The sequence below is a fragment of the Pteropus alecto genome, unplaced genomic scaffold (genome assembly GCF_000325575.1).
Source record: "Pteropus alecto unplaced genomic scaffold, ASM32557v1 scaffold146, whole genome shotgun sequence".
Classification (NCBI taxonomy): domain Eukaryota; kingdom Metazoa; phylum Chordata; class Mammalia; order Chiroptera; family Pteropodidae; genus Pteropus; species Pteropus alecto.
In genome coordinates, this window is record NW_006442107.1 from 28,493,035 (window position 1) to 28,504,451 (window position 11,417).

At 34.1% G+C, this 11,417-nt stretch overlaps 1 protein-coding gene across 18 annotated transcripts in view; it reads right to left on the reverse strand.

Annotated features, from left to right (window-relative positions):
• DLGAP1 (DLG associated protein 1) overlaps nucleotides 1-11,417 on the reverse strand; it is a 798,454-nt gene that overhangs the window by 466,587 nt on the left and 320,450 nt on the right. Inside the window, exon 5 of one of the 18 annotated variants that reach the window (XR_003042564.1) lies at nucleotides 659-3,170. The exons of the other annotated variants lie outside the window; for them this stretch is intronic. The gene's annotated coding sequence lies outside the window, so the exon portion shown is untranslated. Of the gene's footprint in view, nucleotides 1-658; nucleotides 3,171-11,417 lie in introns of those variants that run through there. 18 annotated transcript variants of the gene reach the window in all.

Consider the following 11,417-nt stretch of genomic DNA (forward strand, 5'->3'; position numbering starts at 1 on the left):
AAGCACTAAACTGTTGTCTGTGACTATGAGTTTTTGTTTGTTTGTCTTGTTTGTTTGTTGCTTTCAGTTTTATATCCCACGTATGAGTGAAATCATAATGGTTCTCAATTGTTTTGTTTGGCTTATGTCGCTTAGCATGATTATCTCGAGATCCACCCATGTTGTCACAAATGGCAGTATTTCATCTTTTCTTATGGCTGAGTAATATTCCATTGTATGTATGTACCACATCTTCTTTATCTAATCATCTATCTTTCTACTTCTAATACTCTAGCTAGATTCACTGTTTAATTATATTACACCTCAGAGCTTAAAAATGTTCACTAAGTTTCTCTCATTTAAATTTTTATCAAAATGGCTGTCTGCTTCTATTTAAAAGGAAGGGAAGGAGAATCTATTTTCTCAGAACTAGGTCTATTCTAAACTCTCCCAATTGTCAATTTTTCCATAATTTCAGCATGGCTCCCAGAAACTTATTTTAATCCTAGTCTTAATTTTGGAAGACAATTACCAAATTTTAAAAAAGTTAATGTATAATTTAAAAATAGTTCAGCCACTTATATTATCATGCTAAATGCCTTCTCTCTCAGGGCCCAAAGAATAAAAAAAAAAAAAAAAATTAAAGTATCGAACCACAGATAATCTATGTTCACCAACCTTAACCAAATTCATAAACTCCTAACTGAGCAATCATAACCTGCAGTTTTCTGAAAACCTCAGATAAAGACTATTTGTGTTATTAAACTTATCCTGTCTTGTACTATAAATGTAAACACAGGTTTTCATCAAGCACATCTTACACTGGCACACTGTTGTCTCTTGGAAAATGTTTCCTGACTAAATGGATGAATCACAACACCTAATGCTCACAGAACAAATCAGGATATTAAAAGTTACAGATTCTACTAAAGAACTTTGTTTCCTTCTCAGAACATTTTTTCCTTTTTTCCATTAGTCTAACCTTTAGAAGGTCAAATCTTTAGTCCCATTAGTTTTCTCGACAATAAAATGACTTAAACCTTTGCCACTTTTGAATAACCACAATTTAACAATGGGAATTTTCCTCTTGTTTACTTCATGGGGGCAGACATTTGACATTAAACAGCTTTCTCAGCATCACTACATTAGATTAAAAAAAATCAGTGGCAATAGCTTCTCCAGAGCTTTCTTGTTTCAATATATAAGGGGCTGGTGAGAAATAGTAAGAAATTTTCAAACATTTTAATATGCCTGCTAGTTCTAGGCTTTTGAGATGTGACTGGATCAAACTTTTTTGTGTGTGTAATGAGATAACTAAGAAACAAAAAAGACTTTTTCTTCCTTTCTGAATAAAAGAAAATAAAAAATAACCGAGTGGAACAGAAAAGTACCTAAATCTCTAACTAGAGAAAATTTTAACAACTTTATTCTATTTCGAGGCATCAATATTTTCTTATGGCTACATTTACATGAGAAAAAAATGTAACTGGGCCTCAACTAGGTTGATTATTTCAGTCACAGATACGCTGTTCCTAAAATATGGACAGTAAATAATGAATGACAAAAATCATTGAACGAAACCAGAGATGGCTGGTTTTGTCTGGCATCATTAATCTGGAAAACAACAGCAAACATAGAATGCTATTCAATTATCTAGAACAAAAGTATTAAAAATAACATTAAATGAGACAATAACAGATTCAACTAGATACGTCTCTCCAACAGCAACAAGTCAGCAGTGTTTCTCATTACAGAGTTGTTCTTTCTTCAGTTATATTTAAATCGACATAAATTTATAAAGTCTTATGAGATAAAAGAATCTAAAGATTTTTTAAATCAAATCTGTTGTCTGTAATCTAATAATGGAGCTTATTATTAGACTTGAACCTATTATAACTCTAAGATTCCTTCCGCAATTAACTCTAAGTATCTCTTCCCTTCCATTCCCACATCTCTCTCCACCTCACTCCAATGCTACTGGATTTCTAAGACTTGTTTTCTGGTGACTCGCTCCTTTCCAGCTCACCTAACCCCCTCACTCCCTCCTTTCCTCCAGTCTTCCCTTAGAAATGAGTGTGTATGCCTTATGGTAGTGAAGCCTCACAGTCTGAAGTTCAGAAGAGAGAGCCGAAGCTTCACTATTTGGTTCTTAGCTCAGTGTTATTTTCCCTAAATATGCTGTTTTTCTTGTCTCTTTAGAACACCACATGTTTTATTTAAAAATAAAATTATGTTTAATGGAAAGAGTTCTCTGTGGTTGGTACATTTCATTGGATATGGCATAAACTTGCCAGAACTGAGAGTTAACAAAGGTACAATAAAAGCGTTATCTACTAAGGCATTCAAAATCTAATTCATATCTTGGATATGTTGCAACTATATTTTCATGTACGGAATTGACTCAAATTTTAAAAAATCATACAACGAAGTAGAGAAAAATAAAAGAAAAAACCCTAATGTGAAAGCTAAGTTTTGAAAAATGAAGAGTTTGCATACTACATTTGGAGGCATTCTTACTAAAGCCTTGTCTCTCGGTTTAAATACTTCGCCCTCTCCTTTTATAGTGCGTTCACTCAAAGTCCCCTGCAGTCAAGTGAATATCATTATAAAGTTGGTCATGCAAATTTTTTGGTTTCCCAGTGCATAGTTATGTTTATACTATACTATAATCTATTAAGTTTGCAATAGCATTTTGTCTAAAATAACAAATCACATACCTTAATTTAAAAATACTAACAATCATTTGAGCTTTTGACAAGTCGTAACCATTTTGCTGGTGGAAGATCTTGCTTGGTTAATGGCTGCTGAATGATCAGGCACTGGATGCTGAGGGTTGGCAAGGCTGTGGCAATTTCTTAAATAAGACAACGAAGTTTCTTGCATTGGTTCACAATTCCTTCCACGAATGATTTTTCTGTAGCATGTGGTGCTGTTTGATAGCATTTTACCCACAGCAGAACTTCTTTCAAAACTGGAGTCAATCTCAAACCTTGTTGCTGCTTTGTCAACTAAGTTAATGTAATGTTCTAAGTCTTTTATTGTCATTTCAACGATCTTCACAGCATCTTCACCATGAGTAGGTTCTATCTCAAGAAACCACTTTCTTTGCTCATCCATAAAAATTAACTCCTCATTCATTAAAAGTTTTATCACGAGATTGTAATAATTCAAAGATCACTGATCACAGATCACTATAACAAATACAATAACAAAGAAAAAGTTTTAAATATTGTGAAAATTACCAAAATGTGATACAGAGACACAAAGTGAGCAAATGCTGTTGGAAAAATGGCACTGAAAGACTTGCTCATAGCATGATTGACACAAAATTTTAATTTGTAAAAAACACAATATCTGTGAAGTGCAATAAAGCAAAAGACAATAAAATGAGGTATGCCTGTGTATTAAAACATCATCTCATTTTTCTCTCCTATGTACCCTATTTTCTTTTTCTTTACAGTATTTATTACTATTTGTTATTATATAGTAAGTGTTTTTTTATTCGATGTTTGCTTCCTTCACAACAATGAAGGAGGCCTTGAGGTCAGGAACTGGTTCTACTCAGAGCAGGTCTCCAATAGATGTCTATGTTATTAACTTATTCTATGTTACCCAAAGTCTCATGGTTAAAGAATCAGATTTTATCCTTTTAATATTTTTATCATCTAAATGCATAATTAATGGAAATTTGCTAAAGGAATCGATTAAATAAATTGGTTAACTATTTGGTGATTTTGTATGTGTGAGACTAATTTAAAAGGTATTCAAATCTAAGTAGAGAAGAGACGTCATTCCCATAGATGGTTAACTTCCTAAATCTTGCAGAGATGATAGTAAGAAAAGTAAACTGTTTAGAAATATATAGGTGTCGAAGCCTCATGTAAATTTAAACTAGCTATTAGACTGTCTTTGCAGGTCATTTGGCATCTGTAAAGAAAACCATTTGGTACTCAAGAGCTCTGAAACATAAGAACTGGTAAGTTTACCTAATAGGAATTTAAACAGGCCATGTAAATAGGTAGAATGGCAAAGCTCATGGTGGAATATGGCCTAGACATTGTGGGTAATGGTCTGACTGCTGTGAAAATGTGTCATGGTGTTTTCAATGTTAAAAGTTTTCATCGTTATGAAAAATACAGATACTTCCCTAGGTACCTTTTTAGTTTTCAAAGTTTAAGGATAAACTGTGTCTTTTTTCAGGGAAGTAAGTTATTAAAAACTTAGAAGGTAAAGGGATTAAGAAGTACAAATTGACAGTTACAGAACAGTCACAGTGATGTAAAGTACAGCATAGGGAATATAGTCAATAATACTGTAATAATTATGTATAGTGTCAGGTGGGTACTAGACTGATTGGGGGATCAATTTGTAGGTTATATAAATGTCTAACCATTATGCTGTACACTTGAAACTAATATAATATTAAATGTTAACTATAATTGAAAAAAATTAAAAAATGCTTGAGACTTGACGGTTACAATGAAATCTAATCTTTACTATCCTCATACATATCCTTTTAGAAAGACTATTCTGTGTGACTAATAAAATTAACACTGAAATACTGAGAGATTAAAGTATCTACAATCAATAACTTAGGCAAGCAGGGCTACCATTAGATATACTGATTTGACTCATAAAACTCTGCAGAACATATTTCCAAAGTTATACTCACTTATATTTAAAAGAAATCATTGAATAAATGGCCCAGTCTAAGACAAGCAGCCATAAAGCACACTTAAAATCTCTGGGGTGGGGCTTATGAATTGGCATTTTCAATATCTCTCCATGATGATTCTTGTGAAACCAGGGTTGATGAACTCCAGTGTAGCTGAAGGTGAAAATGAAGCCCTAGATATTTCACACACTAGATCTGCCAAATTCTGAAACTCTCCAGCTTTTTACATGAAAAAAATGATACACAAGAGGTTGTATAAATGCATATGATAGTGCCAGTGCTGCAATTTTACAAATCCCAACAGTCTTTCTAACTTACTTTGAAGTAACTACATAATCTGGAAATCTTTTATTAAATGATGTTTCTTGGGCAGAAGAATGGAGGGCTGAAAGAAGAAGGTGGAACTATGGATAGATGTATAAATAGATTGATGTTTCCATAAAACCTGAGGATGGTTAACAGTTTGCCAAACCTTGTGATAATGAGATAAAAGGCACAGATTTTATCTCCATGAGCACTAGTCAGCAGTGCTCTATTTTACAGACATATATCATATTCCTGAACTCTGACTGCTTTGCAAGTATGCTCCCTTGATAAAGCGACAGAGTGTGGTTTGATGAGTGAAAGAGCATCATCATTGCTGGAAGATACTCGAGGTCCAGCCCATAGTGGTGGGAGCTGATCAGAAGCATTAACTTCCCATGTCAATTCAAGGCAAAGGGGAGGTGATGGGCAGGGTTGAATTGTTTGCCCCACTAGGCATATGCTCACCATGTCATCTCCATAGTCTTGTAGAGAGAAGGTAACTATGTGAGAGAGAGAATTGATGGGAGGAGGTATGTTTCCATGAATATAAGCTAAGAGGCTGCTTTCAGGTTTCATTTTTTACTAGATCCAGGATCTAGTGCTTGATTTAAGGAACAACAAAACAAAATACTCCCCCACACACATCCGAGAAAAATCTGCATAGGTAGTGGAGTTGAATGAGCAGAGGTTGACTGACTAGGGGAGAGAAAAAGCAGAAAAAAAGCTGTGCTTCTCATCTTTTCTCATTGCAGATTTTACTAAATCACTCATCTGTCACCTATGTCCTCATGAATAAGAGGTTATATGGGTGTGGTTGTCAAACTTTAATATGGATAAAAATTACTTGCTTGTTAGCAATGAGATGTCTAGGTCTTATTACCAAAGTCTCTGATTCAGTAAATCTAGAGTGGAGCCAGGAGTGTGTAATTTAAATAACCTTTCTCAATGAGTCTTACACACTCTTGGAGAAATAGTGGCCCAAAACAACCATTAACCAGCAGAAGTATCTCTCATAATATTCTGTCACAGTTTGATCAGGATATTAAAGTGTTTGTTTATCAAATTCTTCTTTGTGAAGAATGTATAGACACAAGGCCACAAAAAATGCATCATAAACTAACCTAGGAGCCATTTCTTTTCCCTTTGCTAGGCAATATCTAATTTAAAGGAAATTTCACTTTCGATTAAAAATGCCTGTTAGTCAAATAGCCATGTTACTATTTACCAAGAATGGAAGTGAGGGAACAATAGATTCAAAGTTCTTCTTTTTGTTTAAAAATAGACATGTGCTTTCCTCTACAAATTTGCTTTTGAGAAGTCAGGGTGTAATTTTAAATCCCATTTCACTCTGCCACACCGTGGCTCTTCACGAAATCTCTTATTAATAACTAGAATTATGTAAAGTAAAATATACATTAAGGAAATGAGCAGGACTTTTCAAGATGGCTGTTTTTATTGTTTTCTGTCTTTTTATATGATTGGGAAAATATGTGTTTAGAGAAGGGAAAAGAGACTGCAATTTATTGAGTACTGTGTACCAGTGGCAAAGATTCTCTCCTTGACTAAACTCTAGCCAGGCTCACCAGAGTCCTCTTCTCCATTAGGCCTTAACCTTGGCCTATAAGGAGTTGAATAAACACTAAAATAGTTTCTAACAGTTCAAGTCTGCATCCCTAAAATGACTCTAATCTCACATTATAGTAAAACTCAAGGCTGCCAAAAGAATTGACTGTCTCAGCCAATATCTGAAGATAGAACCCATTTCCCAGCCTCTGTAAAAGGGCAGGAGCCTACCTTCATAACAGTCAGTTTGCTAACCAGATGGTTGTCATTTAGACCAACTCTACTCTTCCAGTTCTTTGTAGAGTTTCATTTCCCTGACTCTGCAAAGCCCCAGCTTACTCTGCTTCTGATTCCCTCATCCTCCCTTTAAAACTCACAGTCACCTCTATAGAAATTGAAGTTGACCAAGGTCAGTTCATACTGGATCTTTTTCTCTATTGTGAAGGTACATTACTGAATAAAATTTATCTTTACCACTTTAATTAGTGTTAGGCTTTGTTTATGTTTGATACTAGACACTCTTTTATGTAGGAGACCTCTACAAAGTGCCATCATTTTTGCAGATGAAGGAATTGAGATTCTGACAGGTTAAGTGACTTGTGACAGTGAGGCAGCTGGTGTCGGGACAAGATTCTAACTGCGACCTGTCTCGTTCCAGAGCACATACTCTCTTTAGGGCTCACTTCATGTACGTGCAAACTGCATGGTTGTCCAGGGCCCCACGCTTCGCTATAGCTGCCTCAAAAGTCTTAATTTTTGAGTAAGGGACTCCACATTTTCATTTTGTCCTGAGTCCTGAAAATTAAGTATCCTCATTTCACTTCTACGGCAAACATTTCAAACTCAAAGCTAGAAATTCTGATAAACTTTTATTAAGAAAGGATAAATGTCATGTGATCCCCACTATAAATGGGGCAAGAAAAGGAATAGTATAAAGCTGCTATCCGGAATAGTTCAGTTAAGTGTTTGTAGAGATTTCTGCACTAATAAAGATTCGATTTCTTTTTAAATTCTGTTTAGGTTTCTGACCAAATGACTGTGCTAATTTTGTTTTGTTTCCTAATATTTTGTTTTAATTTCTTCTGGTTACATTAAGAACAAGCACCTCTATAAGAGGCTCATCTTTCTCTTTCTATAAAAGCAATGTGTCGTTTTCTTGATTATAAAAGTAATACATGTTCCTTGCAAAAATATGAAGAAAACAAAAATTACTCATAATTAAACAAGTGAAGAAAACATTTTGGTATACAAAATTTTAAAGGAATTATATAGATATAGGTATATATTTTGATATTTACTGATGTCTGTCTATCAATTGATTGATTGATTGATGCATTGATCTATCATCTATCTATGTGGAATCACAGAATTAATATTTTGAATTTGGATCCCATGATTTTTGTTTTTTCATTAATTTTATCCTAAGGATTTCTCTTATGGAAAAAATGATCCTTTTACAGTCTCTTCATTATAAAAAATTTAGATCTGTTCTCTTCTTTTTACACCTTGTTTTTTGTCATTGACTCTAATCAAGGAGATCATGATGCAAGGAGCAGGTATCAACTAATTTAGGATGATTAATGGGGAACACATTGCATATTCAAAACTACTTATTGCAAGTCTATGAATAAGGAGGGTTTTCTGTACTTAGAAGACATAAATATAGAACAGATCATTCTATATTGTTCTATATATACCAGACGAAAATTACTGAAACAGGCCAGTAGAATTAAATGAAAAAGGAGAGGGAAAATACTATTTGCAGAATCTTTCCAAATGTCAACCTCTTTAAAAATCAAGAAGCTAATTATTTACTGCACAGACAAGTCACCAAGGCAGAAAAAAAACGTGGGCTGTCTTGGGGTTTGATTATTTCCCCCAAGCAGTGATTATATGCATCAGCATCCTATTCACTTACATGCTAATTAGGGGCTTTATCTTCATTGAAGAATCTGCTTCCTTTATTTAATTCAGCAAAATCAGCTTAAATCAGAAGTTTGCTACTTAGGAAACCTTTATTCTCTTTTTATCAGACATCCTGCTTGATCTCAGTCCCTGTCTCAGAAGAAAACATAATGTACTCTTCCACTTTAAACACAGAAGGGATTTCCTTAGATAACCTCAGAACATAATTACCTGGTTCAGTTGAACAATCTGCAACTAATTCCTGTGATTTTCCCTGATGTGACTCCCTTTTCCTTCCATGTTTCAGAGGTCTCTATTTTCACTCTTTTGAATTCTCGATGATCTCTATTTTGTTTACTGTGGGAACTTGCTTTGAAAGTGATTATTGACTTTGCCATCAACGTGGTTTGATTAAATAATTTGGTAATTTAAATGAAACTTAAACTAGGCAGAAAAAGAACAAGAAGTTTGTTTGTGCTGAATAATTACCTCTCACTTATTTGAAAGGTGGAGATTACGGAATGCTCAATTCTGCTTCTCACTGGTGGGAACAGTCAAGGCCATGATAAAGCTTAGAAATGGGAAACAGTGGTGTCCTTTACAAATATCTCCTCCTGTTTGGCTGCTTGCCTTTTTGTTTTATTGATGGTTTCTTTTGCTGTGCAGAGGCATTTTAGTTTGATGTAGTCCATGCATTTATTTTTGCTTTTACTTTCCTTGCCTTTGGGGTCAAGTTCACAAAAACCTCTCTGAGACCAAAGTCTACAAGTTTATTGCCTGTATTTTTTCCTATATATTTTATTGTTTCAGGTCTTATATGCAAGTCTTTAATCTATTGTGAGCTAATTTTTGTGTATGGTGTCAGACAGCAATCTAGTTTCATTCTTTTGGATGTGGCTTTCTCGTTTTCCCAAAACTATTAAAGACACTTTCCTTAATTTGTTGTATGTTTTTGGCTACTTTGTCGAAAAGTAGCTGCCCATATATGCAAATGATACCTCCAATAGGGGCTAATATCCCAAATGTACAAAGAACTCATTATAATTCAAAAGCAACAACAGAAAAACCAAACAATCTCATTAAAAAATGGGCAGAGGACCTACATAGACACTTTTCCAAGGATGATATACAGATGGCCAACAGATATATAAAAATATTTCCATCACTAGTTTTAAGGGAGATGCAAATCAAAACTACAATAAGATACAACCTCACACTTGTTAGAATGGCTACTATCAGCAAGACATGAAATAAGTGTTAGAGAAGATGTGGAGAAAAGGGAACACTCTCAACACTGCTGGTGAGAATGTAAATTGGTGCAGCCACTATGGAAAACAATATGGAGGTTCCTCGAAAAATTAAGAATAGAGTTACCATATGATCTAGCAATTTTTCTTCTGAGTTGTCTACTTCAAAATTTGAAAACACTTATTTGCAAAGATATGTGTACCCCTATGTTCATTGCAGCATTTTTACAAGAGCCAAGACATGGAAACAACCTAAGTGTTCTTTGATGGATGGTTGATTAAAGAAGAGGTGGTACATATATGCAATGGAATACTACTCAGCAATAAAAAGATAAAATATTGTCATTTGTGACAACATAGATGGATCTTGAGAATATTATGCTAAGTGAAATAAGTCAGGTGGAAAAGGATAAAAACCGTATGGTTTCACTCATAGGTGGGATACAAAACAAAAAGCAACAAATGAACAAATAAAGCAATCAAACAAAATACAAACTCATAATACAGAGAACAGAATGGTAGTCACCAGAGGGGAAGGGGATGGGGGAAGTATGAAGAAGATAAAGAGGGTCAAATATATGGTAATGGGAGACTAGATTTTGGGTGATGGGCACTCAATAGAATATACATATGTCATATTATAAAGATGTACACTGGAGATATGTAATGTTATTATTAACCAATGTTACTCCAGTAAATATAATTTAAAAAATATTTTTAAAATGGGAAACAGTGCAGGAGTAGTATGTGGTATGATGCGAGAGAGGTGGGGAAGGACTTGGATCAAGCTTTAGGAAAAGAAGACTGAGTGGGCAGCCCAAAGAGCACTGGATTTTGAAACAGATTCAGTTTTCCAATTATTAAATCTGGTTTGCATTGAATCATTCTATTGTTCTCTTGGTCTCAGTTCTTAAAAGGAAAGACCAAATAATCAGTATGAATAAAGTTGTTATCTAAACTGTAAAGTGTTACATAAAAATGGCTTTATTATTCATCAACTCAGTTAACTAAGTTAATTAATAAATTAATCATTCATTAATATAAGCATTTAATGCTATAAAAATTTTCCTATAAGCACGACATTAGCTGTGTCCCACAAATTCTGATATGCTATGTTTTCATTTTCATAACATCGAAATGATTTTTAAATTTCCACTGTAATGTTTTCTTTGACCTATGGGTTATTTAATAGTGTAGTTTTTTTGAAATACAATTGACATATAACATTGTGTAATTTTAAGCTGTACAACATAGTGATTACATATATGCATATTTTGTGAAATAATTACCACAACGAGGTTAGTTAGTGTATCTATCACCTCACATAGTTATTTTCTGCATGTGTGGTGGGAACTTTTAAAATCTACTCTCCTAGCAGCTTTCAAATATATGATACATTACTGTTAACTATAGTTACCATACTGTACTTTATACCCCTGAAATTCATTCATCTTATAACTAGAAGTTTGTACCCTTTGACCACCTTTACCCATTCCTCCCTCACTCCCTACTTCTGACAATCATCGATCTACAATTGGTTTCTATGTCTGTTTGTAAAAGTTCCACTTATTCAGTGAGATCATACAGTATTTGTCTTTCTCTATCTGACTTATTTCACTTAGCATAATGCCTTCAAGTTTTATCTATGTTGTTGTAAATGGTAGGATTTCCTATTTTTTAATCGCTGAATAATATTACATTGTGTGTGTGTGTGTGTGTGTGTGTGTGTGTGTGAGAGAGAG